We start from the raw sequence: 21,057 nt of genomic DNA on the forward strand, positions 1-21,057 counted from the left end.
GCGTGAGGCCGCAGCGCTAACCACTGAACCAGCGAAACGGCTGATCTGTAAAACATTGAGAATAGCTAAAATGATGTATTTAGAAACATCAATAAAGTCTGAAAGCATATTCAATTGCTTTAAAAAAAACTGCAGACATCTTTCTGAAACTTGCAGTTAAGCCACAGTTGAGAACAGGCTGTGAGGGAGGAAAGACCTACTCCTAGTCTTGTGAAATTGGTTCAGAATATGTAGAAATAGAGTCATAGAATTGCAGAGCACAGAAACAAACCTTTTGGTCCATGCCGACCACATATCTGAAATAAATCTAGTGGTCTGTTTGCCAGTATTTGGCTCATATCTCTCTCAACCCTTCCTATTCATATAGAGGCATTTCCAGAACCCATCCAGAAGGCTTTTACATGTTGTAAATGTACCAGCCTTGACACACGGCCTCTGGCAGCTCATTCCATACACGTACTACGCTCTGCGTGAAAATTTATCCCTTTTGTCCCTTTTAAACCTTTCCCCTCTCACCCTAAGCCAATGCCCCTCTCGTTTTGGACTTCCTCTAACCTGGGGAAAAGACATACGAAATTGAGCAGCCAGACAAAATTCAAAACAATAAAATGTTGAGTCCCAGGAAAACAAATTTGTGGCACCAGTGTTTTCTTTCCCTCCTATTAGCATTTAGACTGAAATATCTGTCGGTTACACCAACACCTCCAGAGGACAAACTACGCATGCCTCTCGGTGTCAGCAAGCACTGCGCATGTACGCCAGTGTCAGCAAAATACTGCGCATGCTCCTACCTGACAGGGGAACCATCATGCGACATTCTTTTGATGGACCAATAGAAAGAGCCAGAAGACCGGAAGGAGTGTGGTCTTCCTGCCATTGAGATTCCCCCCTATTCTCTGAATGCGGATATTGGACCATGAATTTGTGAAGCTGTAGTTGCTGTTCTCTCTCTGAATGAGGATTGAGCTTCACATCAGACTGCAACTTTCCTCTGTCCAACATCTGTGAGTGCAACACACTCTTTTCTCACCCCCCTTTTCCATTTTATTTTTTCATCTGCAGTTCAGTTCTTGACGAGCAGCAAAGTTGGTTCAGGTCTGTGTCTTAATTGGCAAACACATGGCAAATGCAGTTACACAGTGTGAAGTTATAGTCTTTCCTGTGAAATAAAAACAGAAAGGAGATACATTGTTTAAATGGTGATATATTGAGATGTGGAACAAGTGAGAACTGCAGATGCTAGAGATCAGAGTCGAAATATGTGGCGCTGGAAAAGCACAACAGATCAGGCAGCATCCGTGGTGCAGGGCAGTCAATGTTTTGGGCAAAAACCATTCATCAAGAATGATGTGTGGACGTACAAAGGTGCCTCAGCTACCTTCTACTCAGGCTTTCTATCCCAGTCAATGCCAGTTGTCAGACAGGTGCAGCAAGCAATGAGTAAGGCAAGTGGTGTGTGAGCAAGAGGAACTAAGTTCAGAAGTGGGGATGTCTTCCTGCAGTTAGGGGGTCATTGAATATATTCAAAGCTGAGTTTATCTGACTTTTGAATGTTAAAAGTAGTTATGGGGGAAGGCAAGGAAATGCTTTTTAAAATATTTTATTAGAAACTTTTTCAAATCTTTTACAAAACATCTATAGACAAAAAGAACAATACCAAAATACAGAAAGATAGAGGCAGTACAACAATGTCATATCATGATACTACTAATAATGAACTAACTACTATTCTACCAGTACAACTGTACCTACTTAGCTTAAACTAAACTACAATCAAATTTAAAAAAAAATAAACTGAATTCAAATTAAATTACATCACATTATTTTATTCTATTTAACTCATTACACCTCCACTGAGGCTCCCATCCCTGGGAGCTCCAGTTATTGTGCCCATATTCTTTTCCCCCAGCCTCCCTTCCCAGGGCCCCACTGGTGCACCAAACTGATTCCCATGGCATACCACGGCCCTAATCAATATTGCTGATAAGTCTGCAACCATATAATTTAGAAAGGGTTGCCACGTCTTGTAAAACCGCCCTGTTCTGCGGTGCACCATATTCATGTGGTAGTCTTGGGGGAGATGCTCCATCACTAGCCAACGCCACCCCGTAAGACCTGGGGTTTTTTCCAATGTCTATTTCATTAAAATGTTCTTCCTTGTATAGTGGGTAAGAATGTTACACAGTCTCTTCCCATGTTTCCCCAGGAGAGGGCAAATTTGCTAACCCCAGAAAAATAAATGCCAGATCCACTTTAACTTCAATCCCGAGAATGTCCTTCGGCTCCCTTACTACAGCACTCCAGTAAGTCTGGATCTTAAAACATGACCAATAGCAGTGTGTGAGAGTGCCTATAATAATTTTACATTTGGGACAATTTGGTGATACTCCTCTCTTGAACTTAGCTAGCTTCTCTGGGGCCATATGAGCCATGTGTAAAATCTTCAATTTCATGGCCTGTGCTTTGTTACGTATTGAAATTTTCCTTACATTTTCCCATATTTCTTTTCCATAATTCCAATGAAGTATCCTCTCCAAGTTCCTGATTCCACGTCCTACAGGTTCCCTCCATGTCCCCTAAGGCACGTCCCTTTTGTAAATAATACAAAATACTGACTGAAAGAACACCAGCACACTCGAGTACTTTTTTCTCCACGTCTGACCTGGAAAGCTGAGCTGGGACCATCAAATATAATCCCTTATCTGAAAGTACTGGAATAGGTACAATCCATATTTCTGACTTAGCTGGCTAAATGACATCAAGACCTCCCCCTTGAATAAATTTCCCAGACAGGAGATTCCCTTATTCTCCCATAACCTAAAGCCGGAGTCCATTGCCCCAGGTTTAAATTCTTGGGCTCCCACCAATGGGGTAAACGGTGAGGTCTTAAGCCAATTGCCCTCATCTTGCCTCATTATCCTCCAGGCTTTCACAGTATTTAAAATGATTGGACTCTTACACTGTTCGGTCATGGATTTCCATAAATAATTATCCATAAATAATTAGGTGACAACGCAACTGCGAGGCTTCAACATCAAGCTAAATTGACCTTGAATCACTCTAATGTTCCACCACCCAGATATGGGAACAAAGTGCATATTTGATGTCTCTTCAAGTCCAGAAGGATCACCCCACTCCCTCACCCTGCGAGAGCTGCAATTTGGTAAACTTAATTAGGGTGTGCCTGCGACACCAAATAAAAGAACCGAGCCAACCATTGAGACTCCGTAATACTCATCTGGGTAGCGACAACGGGAGCATTCTCAAGGGGTACAACAGGCGAGGAAGAACATTCATTTTAATCAGGGCTATTCGGTGTAACCATCATAACGGTATCCCTTCCACTGCTGCAAATCCTGCTTTATCCTCTCGAGTAATTGTACATAGTTAGCTTTATACAGCTGGTGGAAGGCAGGAGTAATAAAAATTCTCAAATACAAAAATCCTTTTGACGACCATCTAAACAGGAACTGCATTCCATCCTTCAGATCAGGCACCTCCACTAATCCCCCCATCGGCATGGCTTCCGATTTTGTAAAGTTGATCCTGTAGCCCGAAAACAGCCAAATAAATTAATTGTTTGAATCAATCGAGAAACTGACTCCTCCAGATTGGCCAAGAACAAAAGGATGTCATCAGCATATAGGGTGATCTTCTGCTGCCCCATTCCCACCTCTGGCCTCACTATTTCAGGATCCCTCCTGATAGCCTCAGCTAATGGCTCAATTGCCAAGATAAATAGCAGCAGTGAAAGGACACCCCTGTCGACTACCTCTCCCAATATGAAAGTTATCTAACTTAGTGCCGTTTGTGGTGACTGCTGCCTTAGGATCATTGAACAACACCGCTACCCGTCTAGCAAAGGATCCTCCCAGACCAAAATGCTCGGGGACCCCAAACAAGTACAGCCATCCTATCCGGTCAAATGCCTTTTCTGTGTCTAGGGAGACCACCGAATCAAGGATCAATCTTTGTGGCATACCTGCACTATGTTCAGTACTCTCCTGATATTGTTGGAGGAGCTACAGCCGTTAAAACGCATCTGATCATCTTTCATAATACAGGGCAACACGTTTTCCAACCTCAGGGCCAGCATCTTGGATAGAATTTTAAAATCTACATTCAACAGTGAAATGGATCTGTATGAAGCACATTCTTCAGGCTCTTCCTCCTTCTTCAAAATGAAGGAGATATTAGCCTCCCTAAGAGAGGGCGGAAGACAAACCTGTGTATCTGAATAGCTATACATCCTCAGAGGTAGCAGTTCTGAATTCCTTATGGAATTCACTTGGGAACCCATCTGACCCCGGTGCGTTGCCACTCTGGAGATGCTTTATTGTTTCCTGCACCTCCTGTATCGTCATTGGTGCATTCAACCTGTTCTGCCTTTATACTGGGGAGGGGCAGGTTCTCCAAATTCAAACAATCTTTGTTTGGCAAAGGAGACCCTTTTTTGCCACCTGTGTGTGCAATGAGTCGAGAGCAACCCTGAGAGCTGCAGCTTGACCAGTGAAGTCCTAATATAATATACTTCCTCAGCATCTCTTGTTGCTCCTCCCTCTGCTTCCTTCTAGTTGTTTAATACGAAATAACGAGGCCTCATAAATATGCCTTAGTGGCCTCCCACAGTATTGTCGGATTACTGGCCTTACTTGAGTTGATATCCCAGAAGACCCTGAACTTTCTTCTGATGTACTCAACGAATTTGCCATTCCTTAACAGGAATGGGTCCGTGCGCCAGTGCCGTGCATCCATTCCACCACCCTTGATTTTACCATCTAAATACACTGGCACGTGGTATGAGACAGCTATATTCCCATTTTTACAAGCCAGTGTTCTATCCAAAATATTTGATGGTACAAAAAACATGTCAACTCGTGTGTGGCACTTGTGTTGGTTGGAACAGAAAGTAATGTCTCTTCCATTCAGGCGGAGGTGCCTCCACACATCCACTAACCCCAACTCCTCACACTGGGGCAGCACGGTGGCTCAGTGGTTAGCTTTGTTGCCTCACAGCACCAGGGACCACTGTCTGATTCTGGCCTTGGACGACTGTGTGTGGAGTTTGCACATTCTCCCAGTGTCTGCGTGGGTTTCCTCCGTGTGCTCTGGTTTCCTCACACAGTCCAATGATGTACAGGTAAGGTGAATTGGTCATGCTAAATTATCCATGGTGTTAGGTGCATTAGTCAGAGGGAAATGGGTCTGGGCGGATTACTCTTCAGAGGGTCAGTGTGGACTTGTTGGGCCGAAGGGCCCGTTTCCACACTGTAGGGAAACTAATCACACTAATCATGTCCACCAACTGCTTAGATCGTGCAGTCATACATGCCAGGCCCCTTGTCACCCTGTCTACCTCAGGATCTATTAGGTGATTAAAATCCCCTCCTATGATTGTGCTGTGCACCCCAAGATTCATTAATTTAGCAACTGCAACAATTCGAAATGTAAGAGGGTACACATGGGGGTGGGGGGTGGGGGGGGGGGGGGGGGGGTGAGGCGGGGAGAGATACACGTTCAGGACGCCATACTCTTCTCCATGTAGTTGAGATTTAAGAATGATGTACTGTCCAAGGTCGTCCTTAATTTTCTCAATTACCTGGAAAGGGAGGTTCCTCCTTATCAGTATAGCCACTCCTCTACTCTTAGAGCTAAATGAGAAGAATACCCGATCATAACTCCCCACCATACCACCCCACCTTGCCCATAGCTAATATCCTGGATCCTTCCAACTGAGGCCGTGCCCTAGCCCCAGGCAATTCACAGATTTTTAAAAAAACCATGTTCTTTACATTCTGAGAGTTAAAAATGGATGCCCATTCCCCCCTTTCCCCACACACTCACACCCCTTCTCCATACATCTTAACTACAGGTATAGCCACCCCCAAACCAAAACCAAAAGGTCAGCAGTTAAAACAAAAGTCCTCACATAATGCACAACCGACCGATATACTAAATAATTCCAGTTTTACATCAAGGCAGTACAGAGAAGCCGATAACCACAAAGCAAATGGAGAGAGAGAAAAGAAAAGAATGGGCAGAAAGAACTGCACCATTGTCCGTATCGATGGCCCCATCCCGACCTGAGTCCTTGAATTCAGAGAATTCACAAAGTCCTTCGCCTTTTCTGCTGAATCAAAATGATATCCCGTCCCCCCATGAGCGAAATCCAACACGGCCAGGGACCTCCAGGAACATTGTATGTTCAGATCCCTTAATTTTCTCTTAACTTCATCAAAAGCCCTTTCTCTTCTTAATTCTGGCTCCTGAGAAGTCCTGAAAAGATATTATTCTTGTGCCTTTCATGCACAAAGCCTGTGGATCTCTTCCCAGTCTTCTTGCTGTTTCAATCACTAACTGTTTTTCATTATAATGCAGGAGTCGCACAAGGACCGCGCGGGGGTGTGGGTCCGGTCCTGACCTGCACATTGCAATCCAGTGGGCACGCTCCAAACTCAACAGGCCGGACTCCAACTCCAGCCCCAAGAACATCAGGAACCACTTCTCCAGGATTCCAATGAGGTCTTCGCCTTCCTCAGGTTCCAGAAGACCCACGAGCTGTAAGCTTTTTCTCCTACTTTTGTTTTACAGGGCGTCCACTTGCTCCTGAAGGACCCAAACCTGGTCTTCCAGCGTTTGGATCCTTCCTCCTGACCTCCGCCACAGTCTCCGATGCCACGGTCCTCTCCTCTGCTGCCTATTTTCTTCAGGCCAACATTTGAATTTACTGCTCATGCTTTTCCAGCGTGGCAGATAGTGGTTCCATCTGTGCTTCAATCTTTAACTGCTGCTGCCCCATTAAATCCAAATGGAATTTGAGCAATGGCTCCAGGCACCCCCGATGCAGTAGGGGAGTGCCCTGCCTGCTGCTCTCCTTTTGGCCCCTTTCCTTCATTTGCTTTCAGCCTGGTCTTAAAGCTGTCAAACCACAATTTTAGCAGCTCCAGATGTTCACTAAGTTTATATTAATAATTTTTTCTCCGAAGGAGGGTTGGGGTTGGGAGGGGGGGATGGTAAAGGTCCACATTGCCATAGGATATGGCACAGAGCCCAACACAGCAGACCACTCAGACCATCGCCATCTTGGATCTCCAAGAAAATGGTTTTCAGACCCCAGTAGAGAACAGCTACAGGATCATACAGCACAGAAACAGACCCTTCAATCCAACTAGTCCATGCTATGTTCTCAAATTAAACTAGTCCATTTGCCAGTGATTGGCTCATATTCCTCCGAACCTTTCCTATTCATGTACCTATCAAAATGTCTTTTAAACATTGTTACATTGGTGATGTGGAAAATCAATGTTAGAGAACGATATAAAGGGACAAGGAGGAGAAACGCACCAGCAATCAAAGCTGGTTTCAAAAGATCACAAAAAATAAAAGTAAAAGCTGAATTTGTGCTGCATTGTAACAAAAGTGAATGAATTGGCTGCACACATTGAAGAGAATAATTATGATCTGAGACTCCGTATAGAGAAGTTTAATGGGAAGCTCGGTAAAGGTAGATGGTTGGTATTGCTAATCAAAGCATTGATCACAGGGGAGTCTGGTGTCAGCTCGGATTTCAGGTCCTGATTTCTCTGTCCTCTGTTGATCTCCCTGTTCCCACAGAGTAAGGTGTCGTATGTCCTCAGCTCTGCTGGGTTTTTGCTGAAGCTTTGACCCCCTTTCCCACCTTCCAGAACAATAAAACATTCAGCCACTCAAGGCCCAACCCACATTGTCCCAGTCTGTCAACCACCCAGACAGAGAGACTCATCGTAGTGGGGAATAAACAAGAAAAATGAAACACAATTAGAAATAAATAGGTGAGCATGTTTAATGTTTGTTCTTTGGGAAGTAAGCCAGAAATAAGGGTCTCCCAGGATTCTTATGGTACCCAACTTGAGGAATTCTCTCTCCCTTACATCTAACTATTCGTACCCAACTCTGATTTATAACAACACTTACAGAAATAAAGCATTTGTTATTAAACAGACATAGAGATAAACAGTACAGACATAGACATTTGCTTTCTCTCATGCACGCACACATGCATATAAGTGTATAGGGTGAATTTGTATTTGCAGAATTATATTTATAGATACATAGAACATTACAGCGCTGTGCAGACCCTTCGGCCCTCAATGTTGCACCGACCTGTGGAACCAATCTGAAGCTCATCTAACAGACACTATTCCATTCTCGTCCATATGCCTATCCAATGACCCTTTAAATGCCCTTAAAGTTGGCGAGTCTACTTCTGTTGCAGGCAGTACGTTCCACACCTCTACTACTCTGAGTAAAGACACTACCTCTGACCATCTGTCCTATATCTATCACCCCTCAATTTAAAGTTATATCCCCTCGTGCTAGCCATTGCCATCCAAGGAAAAAGGCATTCACTGTCCAACCTATCTAACTCTCTGATTATCTTATGTCTCAGTTAAGTCATCTTTCAACCTTCTTCTCCCTAACGAAAACAGCCGCAAGCCCCTCAGCCTTTCCTCCTAAGACCTTCCCTCCATACCAGGTAACATCCTAGTAAATCTCCTCTGAACCTTTCCCAAAGCTTCCACATCCTTTCTATAATGCGGTGACCAGAACTGTACACAATGCTCCAAATCTGGCCACACCAGAGTTTTGTACAGCTGCAGCATGATCTCATGGTTCTGAAACTCAATCCCTCTGCCAATAAAAGCTAACACACCGTATGCCTTCTTAACAGCCCTATCAACCTGGGTAACTTTCAAGGATCTACGTACTTGGACACCAAGATCTCTCTGCTCATCTGTGCTACCAAGAGTCTTACCATTAGCCCAGCACTCTGCATTCCTGTTGTTCTTTCCAAAGTGAATCACCTCACACTTTTCCACATTAAACTCCATTTTCCACCTCTCAGCCCAGCCCTGCAGCTTATCTCTGTCCCTCTGTAACTGACAACATCCTTAGTCAGTATCCACAACTCTACCGACTTTAGTGTCATCCGCGAATTTACAAACCCACCTTCTATGCCCTCATCCAGGTCATTAATAAAATGACAAAGAGCAGTGGACCCGAAACAGATCCTTGTGGTACCTCACTAGTAACTGAACTCCAGGATGAATATTTCCCATCAACCACCACCCTCTGTCTTCTTTCAGCTAGCCAATTTCTGATCCAAAAATTTAATTTTGTTCAAAAAATGCGCAATCTGCTGGCAGTGAATGCAGGCAGTGCATGCATATACTATTTTATAAATGTCACTTTGGAAACAGAAATTGTCAGATTCAAAATTGGGATACAGACTGACTGTGACCTCATACTTTTCATGCATTGTCTGAGCTGAGATGTCACCTTTTGTTACAAACCTTAAGTTATCTCGAAGGTGATTTGTAAGAAGTTCTGAAATTTACATATTAATGAGACCTACAACCCATTCTAAAAGATTAAAGACTGATGGTTTGCCACGTCTGTATGTTTAGTCTCTCACTGGCGTTGGTGTCAATGCCTTGACCCCGTGTCTGGTTGTTTCTAAAGACGCTGTATTGTAGGTTTATCCTGAATTTATACAGTTTTTCTTTGCTTCCCAAAATCAGATCTGCTCCCACTGAGCAGTATCCCAATGTCGTGAAAGATGTTAACTTTCAGGGAGAGTTATTCAAAAGAGATGTTTTTACTTTTTTGTCCCTGTAAGATCCTGAATTAGCATCCTTCAGGAAAATTTGAGTGGAGTGAGAATGGATAGAGGGAGAGACATTGCTATGGTGCTTTCAATTTTGTGGAATAACAAAACAAAAGATTGTTCTGCAGAAAAAGAATTGCTTGTTCTGAATTTCTACCCTGGACTGATGTTAAAGTGGAGATTTGAGACCTCCCAGGGAATCCCTTGTGGACTCAGAACTGTAAAGCCTCCCTCTTGGTTCGTCCTGGAAATCGTACTGTTTGGAAGTCTAGAATAAAAACCTGTTATGGACAGTTTAGTATAATTTTAGTTATCCCCTTTATTCACTAATAGCATCACTGTGACAACATAACATTGATACCTATAAGCTAAACAAACTTGGTTCGAATAATCTAGGAGAGTAGGTTAGCAGCTGTTCAAATGCCCAGCAGGCTACTCCAATGTATTGATACAAAGTGGCTTCCTTTGTACAAAATTTTGAAAAAGAAATTGCATGTTCTTAATTAGACAGATAATAGTGAAAGACAATAATTCATAAGGAAGAAAAGCTCATTGACAGGTCTGTGAAGCTTGACTAATCACTCCGACAGGCCCTAAGCCATTCGTCAGGTGGGAAAAACAGCTGAGTTAGGGGCCTGCTAGTGAGATAAACTCCTCTCATAAAGAGGTACCAGTCTCAGCTAATTGGAGAGTTCACAAGATAACCTTGCACAGCTCACATGTCAGATACAGTTCTTTTATAAAACGGCTTCTCAGTAAGGAGAGCAAACGTTCAATCATAAAATGGCTTCCCGACACATTGTGCAAGAATCTCTTCAATATTTGACCTCAAATAATTTCTAAGCTAGGAGCAGACTCCTACTTTTTAAGCACTAAACCATTCTGTACCTGAGGCGGAGATGTTACCGTAAGGTTGCACTCAAACTGATTCATTCGTCTTCGAATGAAACATGCCTACTTTTCAAGTTTGTGATTCAAATTCAAATAAGACATAAGATCTAATTAGTTAGCATTGACAGTGGAGCAGTCTGTAAAAACCTTCTCAGTGACAATGGACTTTTGTAATCTCTTTTTCCAGAGTATTTGAACTGAAAACTGAAGTTTAAAAATCAACAGATGAAAGGCTTATGCCCAAAACACCGACTCTCCTGCTCCTCAGATGCTGCCTGACCTGGTGTGCTTTTCCGCACTTTTTGACTCTGACTCTCCAGTGTCTGCTGTCCTCCATTTCAAGTCAATGTCTGACAGTCATTCAGTCCATTGGGACTGTAAGGAGTTTTGACTAAGATTCTGTGAGAAGGAGCAAAGATTTTTGGTCCCTGTTTCAGTACGTTTTCAGCATCAGTGGGACTGAATGAGAGACCCTCCTGTTATAGCGGACTGAGTGTGGAACCTCAAACACTTATTCAGCCTGGAAAGAGGAATTCACGGCAGGGAGGGACTGTACACGTGTTTGTGTGCCGCTGAAGCTTCAGCCATGGAGAAACCAGAGGAATCCCACCCTGTGGAGAAACCTTGGAAGTGTGGCGACTGTGGGAAAGGCTTCCATGTCCCATCTGTCCTGGAGGCTCATCAGCGCAGTCACACTGGGGTCAGGCCATTCTCCTGCCCAGAGTGCGGGAAGGGGTTCAGCAGTTCCTCCACCCTGCTGAGGCACCGACGGGTCCACACAGGGGAGAGGCCCTTCAGCTGCCCTGAGTGCAGGAAGGCTTTCAGCAATTCCTCTGACCTACTGAAGCACCAGCGGGTCCACACCGGGGAGAGGCCATTCGCCTGCCCACAGTGTGGGAAGGGGTTCAGCGATTCCTCCGCCCTGCTGACCCACCAGCGGGTCCACACAGGGGAGAAGCCCTTCAGCTGCCCTGTGTGGGGGAAGGCCTTCACCCATGCCTCCAACCTGCTGACCCACCGGTGGGTCCATACCAGGGACAGGCCATTCAGTTGCCCCGAGTGTGGGAAGGCCTTCAGCAATTTCTCCCACGTGCTGATCCACCGGCGGGTCCACACCGGGGAGAAGCCATTCACTTGTCCTGAGTGCGGAAAGGCCTTCAGCAATTCCTCTGACTTACTGAAGCACCAGCGAGTCCACACTGGGGAGAGGCCCTTCAGCTGCCCTGAGTGCGGGAAGGCCTTCACCCAGGTCTGCAACTTGCAGAGACACCAGCGGGGGCACCAGTGCTCCCAACAATCTGATTCTGCCGGTGAGGCTGCTGTGGGTCACCCCCAGGACTGAACCTCCTGTCCAGTCTGACAGTGGGAGAGTTGGTGGGCTTGTTTTGTTTTCTGCTGGACTGTACCCACTCCCATGGTGGCTCAGTGGTGAGGAGCATTGCCTCACAGTGGCAGGGACCCGGCTTTGATTCCACGATTGGGGCAACTATCTGTGTGGAGTTTGCACATTCTCCTTCTGTGCCTGCGTGGGTTTTCTCGGTGTTCCGGTTTCCTCCCACAGCCCAAAGGTGCGCAGGTAGGGTGGATTGGCGAAGTTAAATTGTCCCAGTGTACAGGGATGTGTAGGTGTGGTGCATTAGTCAGGGGAAATGTCGAGTAATAGGGTAGAGAAATGGGTCTGGGTGGGTTACTCTTCAGAGGGTCAGTTTGAACTTGTTGGGCTGAAGGACCTGTGTCCACACTGTAGGGATTCTGTGATTCTATGAACTTTGATCCATTGGGCGCTACTGCTCGTTGAGCCCAGGACTGCACGTTCCCACTGAAACAATCCGCACAAACCCAAGCCTGTGAGACCATCAAAGCAGAAGTTAGGCCATTCAGCCGATCGAGTCTGCTCTGCCATTCGTTAGAGACAAAAACAAACTGCAGATGCTGGAATCCAAAGTAGGCAAACAGGAGGCTGGGAGAACACAGCAAGCCAGGCAGCACCAGCAGTGAAGTCAGTGTTTCAGGTATTAACCCAAATCATTGACTTCTCGACCAGAAATGATTTACCAGGATGTTGCCGAGAGTTTGGGCTACAGGGAGAGGTTGAGTAGACTGGGGCTGTTTTCCCTGGAGTGTCAGAGGTTGAGGGGTGACCTTATAGGGGTTTATAAAATCATGAGGAGTATGGATAGGGTAAATAACAAGGTCATTTCCCTGGAGGTTGGGCAGTCCAGAACCAGAGGGTTTATGGTGAGAGGGGAAAGATTTAAATGGGACCTAAAGGGCAACCTTTTCATGCAGAGGGTGACGCATGGATGGAATGAGCTGCCAGAAGAAGTGGTGGAGGCTGGTACAATGACAGCCTTTAAATAACATCTGGATGGGGACATGAATAGGAATGGTTGAGAGGGATATAGGCCAAGTGCTGGAAACCGACCCTTTGGTCCAACCCATTCATGCTGACCAGATATCCTAAATTAATCTAGTCCCATTTGCCAGCATCCCTCGAAACTCTTCCTGTTCATACCCCCATCCAGGCGCCTTTTGATTAGATTCCCTACAGCGTGGAAACAGGCCTTTCGGCCCAACAAGTCCTCACTGACCCTCCGAAGAGTAACCCACCCTAACACTACAGGCAACTTAGCATGGACCTCAAGGGACAAGTTTTCACACAGAGGGTGGTGCATGTACAGAATGAGCTGCCAGGGGAAGTGGTGGAGGCTGGTACAATGACAACATTTAAAAAGCATCTGGATGGGTATATGAGCTAAATGCTGACAAATGGGAGTAGATTAAATGTTGGATGTCTGGTCAGTATGGACGAGTTGTACCGAAGGGTCTGTTTCAGTGCTGTACATCTCTACGACTCGGCCTCTCGGGTTCACACACAAAGAATCTGTCAGTAATGTTGGGTTTCAGTGTTCGGTTGAAGCAATGTGGTATCTTTTAGAGACATCGCGTCAAGAGATGCACAGCAGGGAAACAGACCCTTCAGTCCAACTCGTCCATGCTGACTGCATATCCTAAATTAATCTCATCCCATTTGCCAGCACTTCTCCATATCCCTCGAAACTCTTCCAATTCATGTTCCAATCCAGATGCCTTTTAAATGTTGAAATTGTACCAGACGCCACCACTTCCTCTGGCAGCTCATTACATACATACACCACTCTCTCCGTGAAAAGGTCCCTTTTAAATCTTTTCCCCGTCATCCTAATTCTCTAGTTTTGGATTCCCCATCCTGGGGAAAAGATTTTGACTATTTACTCTATCTGTGCCCCTCATAATTTTATAAATATCTACCAGGTCACTCCTCAGCCTCCGATGTTCCAGGGAAAATACCTGCAACTTATTCAATCTCTCCCTGTAACTCAAATCCTCCAACCTCAGAACCATCCATTTAAATCTTTTCTGAACCCTTTCAAGTTTCACTACATCCTTCCTGGAGACACAATTTGCAGGTGTTCAGTGTTGTGGACCAGGCCAGATCCCCTCAAAACATTTTTAGATTAGATTACTTACAGTGTGGGAACAGTCCCTTCGGCCCAACAAGTCCACACCGCCCCGCCGAAGCGTAACCCACCCATACCCCTACATCTACATCTACCCCTTACCTAACACTATGGGCAATTTAGCATGGCCAATTCACCTGACCTGCACATCTTTGGTCTGTGGGAGGAAACCGGAGCACCCAGAGGAAACCCACGCAGACACGGGGAGAATGTGCAAACTCCACACAGTCAGTCGCCTGAGGCGGGAATTGAACCCGGGTCTCTGGCGCTGTGAGGCAGCAGTGCTAACCACTGTGCCACCCACTGTGCCACCGTGCCGCCCAGACCCTAACTTTTTTTTAGTTGTTTTAGGCAGAGGTATCTCAGGAATGATGTCACTGGTCAAATCACTTGGCTTCCAGGAAACAATTTATTTACACACCGCTGAATGAAACCTTTGTGACCACTCCATTGACCTGTGTTGCCACCTTCAGGGTACAATCGACTGAACACCCAGATCTCTAACTCCCCCTCGCGAGAGCCAAGAGTCCTCAGTTCTATTGAGAGGGGGAAATTGGATGTCAGTCATCTCTGTATTAGAGAATGCATCATTTAAATAAAACTGAGAAGGGCATTCCTGTCAGAAGATTCAACAGAAGGCGGCACAGAGTGTTCCAAGAGACACGTAACCTGGCTGTAATCTGAGACTAAATTCTATTTCTCGTTACGAGAGGGAATCATATTTATTGGATCATCATATCACGAGAATCTTGTTTTATTCCGGAACAGTCAGTAGTTAGAAGGGACTTATTTGGTTTGTTAATAGATTATTTAATCTGTTCACCGTTACTGTTGGATAAATAAATGGATTTTTGTTGATTTTAAAGTGTCAGGGATTTATTTTTGAACATTAGAGCAGGTTACACCACTTTTCACATTAATTTTACAGATTATAGGGTGATGCGCTTGTCTTTGGGTGTTTCGGTTTGAGATCTCTGGTGGGGTAGGAGTTGGTGTCAGCTTTCCCTTTCTAACAGTATTGACGTGGTGTCATGCTGAATGCAGTGGAGTCAATATTAATCCCAGCCTCTTGCTCTGGTTGTGGGTGAATCGCCTTAATTTGGTCACTGACTCAGAAACAACACACAGAACCAACTGCTGAAACAATGATTCACACTTCTTTGCATGTAACAACCAAAACTAAAAACCCTCAAGTAAGCAAGTTCAGTCTCACGGCTGCCACCTTCCCCCCACCCGGCTATCACCTGATTGCTGGCAGAATTTAACCGAGTTTCCATCGACAGTGCCCATCTCTGGAAGGGTCAAGGGGTTTGACGCAATATTGTTCTTCCAATACTGCTGCTGCATCGTTCTGGACTGAGAACATAGAACAATACAGCACAGTTCAGACCCTTCAACCCTCGATATTGTACCAGCCTTTTATCCAACTTGAAGATGAGACTAGCCTGCACACCCCTCAATTTACTGCCATCCATGTGCTTGTTCAGCAGTCGCTTAAATGTCCTTAAATGTATCTGACTCTCATTCCAACCCTGGAAGTGCATTCCATGCACTCACCATCGGATAAAAAACCTACCTCTGACATCTCCCCTAGACCTTCTTCCAAATACCTTAAAATTATGCCCTGTCATTTCTGACCTGGGGAAAAAGTTTCTAGCTATTCGTTCTATCTATGCCTCTCAACATCTCTATAAAGTCACCTCTCTTCCTTCTTCGCTCCAATGAGAAAGGCCGTAGCTCCCCCAACCTAAGACATCCCCTCCATTCCAGGCAGCATCGAGGTAAATCTCCTCTGTACCCTCTCTCAGCTTACACAGCTTCCTGTTGTGGTTCTGTTCGCTGAGCTGGGAATTTGTGTTGCAGACATTCCGTCCCCTGTCTAGGTGACATCCTCAGTGCTTGGCAACCTCCTGTGAAGCGCTTCTGTGATGTTTCCTCTGGCAACTTCCCTACACATCTTCCCTAAAATTAGGTGACTAAAAGTGAACACAATATTCCGAGTGTGATCTAACCGGTACTCCATACAGCTGCAGCATAACCTTGCAGCTCGTAAGCTCAAACTCCCTGCTAACAAAAGCCAACACCGTACACCTTCGTAACAACCTTATCAACCTGGGATTGTACTCATTAGCGTTCGTTAGGTTGAGGAGAGATCTAATAGAAACTTACAAGATTATGCTTGGCTTAGAAAGGGTGGATACTGGGGAGTTGTTTCCATTAGGCGGAGGAGACTAGGATCCAGGGACACAGCCTGATAATTAGAGGGGGTCAATTTAGAACAGAAATGAGGAGATATTTCTTCAGCCAGAGAGTGTGGGCCTGTGGAATTCATTGACAGGGAGCGCAATGGAGGCCAGGGCGTTAAATGTCTTCAAGGCAGAGATTGATAAATTCTTAATTAAGGAATTAAGGGCTACGGGGAGAGTGTGGCTAAGTGGAGCTGAAATGTCCATCAGCCATGATTAAATGACAGAATGGACTCAATGGGCTAAATGGCCTTACTTCCACTTCTATGTTTTATGGTCTTAATTCATTGATGTTGACTAGATATTCTAATCCAGTCCCGTATGCCAGCACATGGCCCATACCCCTCTGAACCCTTCCTATTCAGAAACCATCCAGATGCCATTCACATATTGTAATTGTACCAGCCTCCACCATTTCCTCTGGCAGCTCATTCTTTACGCTCACTACCCTCTGAGTTAAAAAGTTGCCCTTAGGTTTCTTTTAAGTCTTTGCTCATCCACCTCACCCTAAAGCTATTACACTTTAGTTCTGAACACCCCTAAACCCAGGGGACAATATCTTGTCTATTTGCCCAATCCATGCCTTTCATGATTTGATAAATGTATACAAAGAACTTTGCCACACTCGGGAAAACAGCCCAAAACAATTCAGTGCAAACCCTCCAACACTGGCAGCATCCTTGTAAATCTTTTCTGAACCCTTTCAAGTTTCACAACCTCCTTTTGATAGGAGCAAGAGCAAAAGTGGCCGAACCAATGTCCTGTACAGCCACAACATAACCTCCCAACTTCGATACCCAAAGGATTGGGAAAGTTGTATTTTGTGGGTTTTGAAAACTGGGAAAGAATGGAAGTATAACCTGAACTTTTGAGGGTCAGTTTGGAAACATGAATACTTCGGAGGGGGGCAGAAAGAAGAGGTGAGGGAAGGAAGCCAAATGTGCTGCAGCCAACACGGAGCAAGAACAGAGGATGTAAAACTGTTGCAGCCAGCTTGAAGCTGCAATGTGGATCATTGCACGTGCTGTACTTTAACCTGATGCATTTATTTGTGGGAATCAGATGCATTTTAAAAATAAAAATAAAGTATCTCCCACTCCCCAATTGCTATCATCCGTCCCTCCTCACCCGGATAATTAAGACACATACCTGAGTTGGCAGAGTAGATTCCCTCCTTGAATTCACTCCAGTTGCTACAAGTGAACAGATTACCCCCTCCCTCTCTCCCTCCCAGGATGAGGAGTTGCCCAGAGGAGGGTGTTTCACATTGAAACTGATCGGGCCACTTCCGCGTTGTGATGTCAAAAATGGGGCAGGGAGCGGGGACAGGCCGACAGCAGAACTCTGCAGCAGATGGAAGGAGAACAGTTTGCAAAAATTCCTTCCCTTCAAAGAATCCTCACAGTGTGGAAGCAGGCCACTCGGCCCAACAAGTCCAAACCAATGCTCTGAATGGTAATTCACCCATATCCTCCCCTTATTGCCCTACATTTATCCCAGAGTAATACACAGAACTTACACATCCCTGGACACTATGGAGGGAATTTAGCATGGCCAATACACCCTTGAGGATCTGGATCCCAGGCGGGACCCCTCCGTCTCAAGATCGGTCAAAGAACGAACGGAATGCGGACTGTACAAAGCAAAGTTATCAGTTTAATAAAGCAAGGCAGTCTGACGCAATTCTGTCCAGCAACACAGAAGTTAAAGCTTCTGAGCTCCGTGGCGAAATGGCAGAATTACTTTCGAAAAGTACACATCACTTACATGTTTTTTAAGAGACAGCACAGCCTTAAAAGACCAATCAAATGTAATAAGGTGACATGATTGACAGCAGGTTAGTCCAATATTTCCTAGGAAACAGATTGTTTTACTCTCAAAATCATCCCGTGCTTGCTAGTTCAAGGTTAGTTCGAATACCAAATTCATATGATTCATATTATTAAACCCCATTGTTTTCTTTTCCCCAAAGCTAACCAACTCAGCAAAGCAGCAATTCAAGTTCGCAGTATCAAATCATAACCTGAAGCCATTTTAAATTGAAAAGCCATTCTATGTGGACTTGCCATTGCCAGCATTGGTGCACAAGAAGGAACAGTTTACCTGTGCGATCCTGAGCAACCAGAGACTGTGCACCAACTATGCCAGGAAGATGTCCTCGTCTGCTGAGGGACTGAACATTACCAAGAATGACTATTGCAGTGGTCAGAGATTGAACAGTTCATTTACAGAACAAGTCTAAATGGTCTTTACCCTGTAAAGGTGTTGTGTGCCAGTGTGATACCAGTTGTGCTATGAGCTACCCTGGTAAGCCTTGCCCCCATCCAAATAGGTCACACCACAAAAGAGAAGATAGGGAAATGTTATTTTTCGATTACAATTTGTTTCTTCAAAGTCACAATAGAATATTTGGCAGAGATGAAGTGGTCTGTTACGTGCTAACTTCAGCAAAAGATTCTTTGACCCCTACTGGCACCAATGCCTTCCTAATTATGGGATGGGTGGAACTGTTCTGGGACAATAACTGCATCTCTTACCAAAAGACCCATCTATTGAACAGCCTCAAGGAAGTCACAAAGACAGGCATGTCTCTTACTGGCAAGGTCCCTCCCTTACCTAGACTAAACCTGGTTATTATTTTGAATAAAGTAAGTACTCCTCATGCTGTAACTGTAGGAATATAGTCTCCCCTGAGTTTTGCAATAGAATGGAAGAATCCAAAAGCTCTACAAAACAGTAATATCACTCTTTGGGATATGCAGCTCTCAGTGACTTTTTTCTGTAGGAGATTTTTCAGGAATTATTAGCCATCAAAACCATACTTACATCGTTTGTGGTCTCAACCTTTTGGGTAATGAGACAACTGCTGCTTTATTGAGATCAGGAATTAAAATTTGAATTTAGGCTGTTGTTAGGAGCAACAGGTGTATGTAGATTTTTATTAACCACAAAATGGCATTTCAATTGTAAATAATATTTTAAAATAAGTATAACAAAATGGCTTTAGGTAATGATTTGACATTGAACTTGAATTGCTGCTTTGCTGAGTTGGTTGGATTTAGAAATAAAAGAGAACAATGAAGTTTGCATAATATGAATCATAAGTAATTTGGTATTCGAACTAATCTTGAACTAGCAAGCATGGGATGATTTTGCACGTAAAACAATCGGTTTCCCGGGAAATATCATTGGACTAACCTGCTGTCAATCATGTCACCTTGTTACATTTTATTGGTCTTTTGTAATTCAGGCTGTGCTGTCACAAAAATAAATAATGCGTAATTTTCAAGTGTAATTGTGTAATTTTGCCACGGAACACAGAAGCTTTTAACCTGTGTTGCTGGACAAATCTGTGCTAGGCTGCCTTATGTCATTAAGCTGATAACCTTGCTTTAAATACACCGTACTCCTTGTGATTCTTTTGACCGATCTCGGATCGAGAGAGCCGATTGAGGGGGTCCAGACCTTCACCCTAACCTGCAGAACCCCGAACACTATGGATAAACTTACCTCGGCCAATCCACTCTAACCTGCACATCTCTGGACACTGGGGGTAAATTAGCATGGTCAACATACACTAACAAGAACATCCTTGGACATTATCAGTAATTTAGCATGGCTGAACCCCCCCTAACCTGCACATCGCTGGACAGTCTGGGGAATTAAACTGGGCCAAGGCCGAGGTTACCACGAGGTTGGAATTCTCTCCCAGAAATGACAGTTGATGGTGCCCTCACCAAGATGGCCGCCCGCGCTCCCCGCCCCATGACAACATGCGCCTGACCCTCACAAAGATGGCGGCCGGTTGCCCGGGCAACCCGAGAGCGCCCTCGCCGGTGAAGTAAACACTGGGCCTGTGGGGCTTCTATTGGAGGCCTCAGTCCGCCCCCTAGGAGTTTATAAACTCCCCAGTCTCCCTCCTCCCGCGGTTTCCAATCCTACCCCGTCTCACTGTCTCCTCTCCCCGGGGGCAGGAGCCAGGTCTTGGCGCTCGGGCCTGGCGACCTCCCCGGGATGTTTCTGAAACCTGGTCCTGTCCTGAAGGAGGATCACCGGGACCCGAAGTGATTTCTCTCGGCACGAGCTGCCGGACCTGCTCAGCTTTTCCAGCGGTTCTTATTCCTTCAGCCACCGGCACCATTCTGCTCCCACACTCAGTAACACCGCCTCAGTCCCGCTACAGGACCTGCACTGCACATGCGCCAGCTCACAAGGGGCGGGGCCCACGTATGTGACGTCTCCTGGGTTGGGGGCGTGGTTGGGGAGGCCACCAAACAATCGGTGACAATGGGGGCGGGGCGATCGTTTTGCCGGCCCCCAGCCTCCAGAAAGGGGCTATTTCAAAAAGTTTCAACGTAGTGTTTTTTTTTAACTTTTCAGCCTGTTGTGAAACGGTATTCTGGACCTCTGGATGGGTCAAACATTAGGAAAGTTTAAACATAAACAAAGGGAGATTAAAAAATATAAATAAAAATAGGTAAGTTAACTTACAAAAGAGACCTCCACTAAATATCAAAAAGGACAGTAAAAGCTTCTGTTGGTATGCTCATGGGAACAGAGTCGCTGAGCTAAGAGTGGTACCTTGGAAGATGAAAACTGTGAGTTAATGGGGGAACATTGAAGTGGCAGAGATTATCTCAGTTTTTATGTTGGCAGACAACAGAACTATTCCTATTAGAATTGGCAAGTCAGAGGCTATAGAAAGGGTAGAACTTAAACAATCAACTTTGAGAGGGTAAAGGTACACAGGAAACTATTTGGATTGAGGACAGAC

At 45.1% G+C, this 21,057-nt stretch overlaps 1 long non-coding RNA gene across 1 annotated transcript; it reads right to left on the bottom strand.

The window, feature by feature from the left end:
* Positions 1–994: 994 nt before the first annotated feature.
* On the bottom strand, positions 995–20,439 carry LOC140461143 (uncharacterized). Its single transcript, XR_011954474.1, has 3 exons — positions 20,377–20,439; positions 17,433–17,627; positions 995–1,159 (listed from the first exon to the last, which is right to left on the bottom strand). It is a non-coding gene; the product is annotated as an uncharacterized lncRNA (long non-coding RNA).
* Positions 20,440–21,057: the final 618 nt, after the last annotated feature.

Source organism: Chiloscyllium punctatum, chromosome 36 (genome assembly GCF_047496795.1).
Source record: "Chiloscyllium punctatum isolate Juve2018m chromosome 36, sChiPun1.3, whole genome shotgun sequence".
Lineage (NCBI taxonomy): Eukaryota > Metazoa > Chordata > Chondrichthyes > Orectolobiformes > Hemiscylliidae > Chiloscyllium > Chiloscyllium punctatum.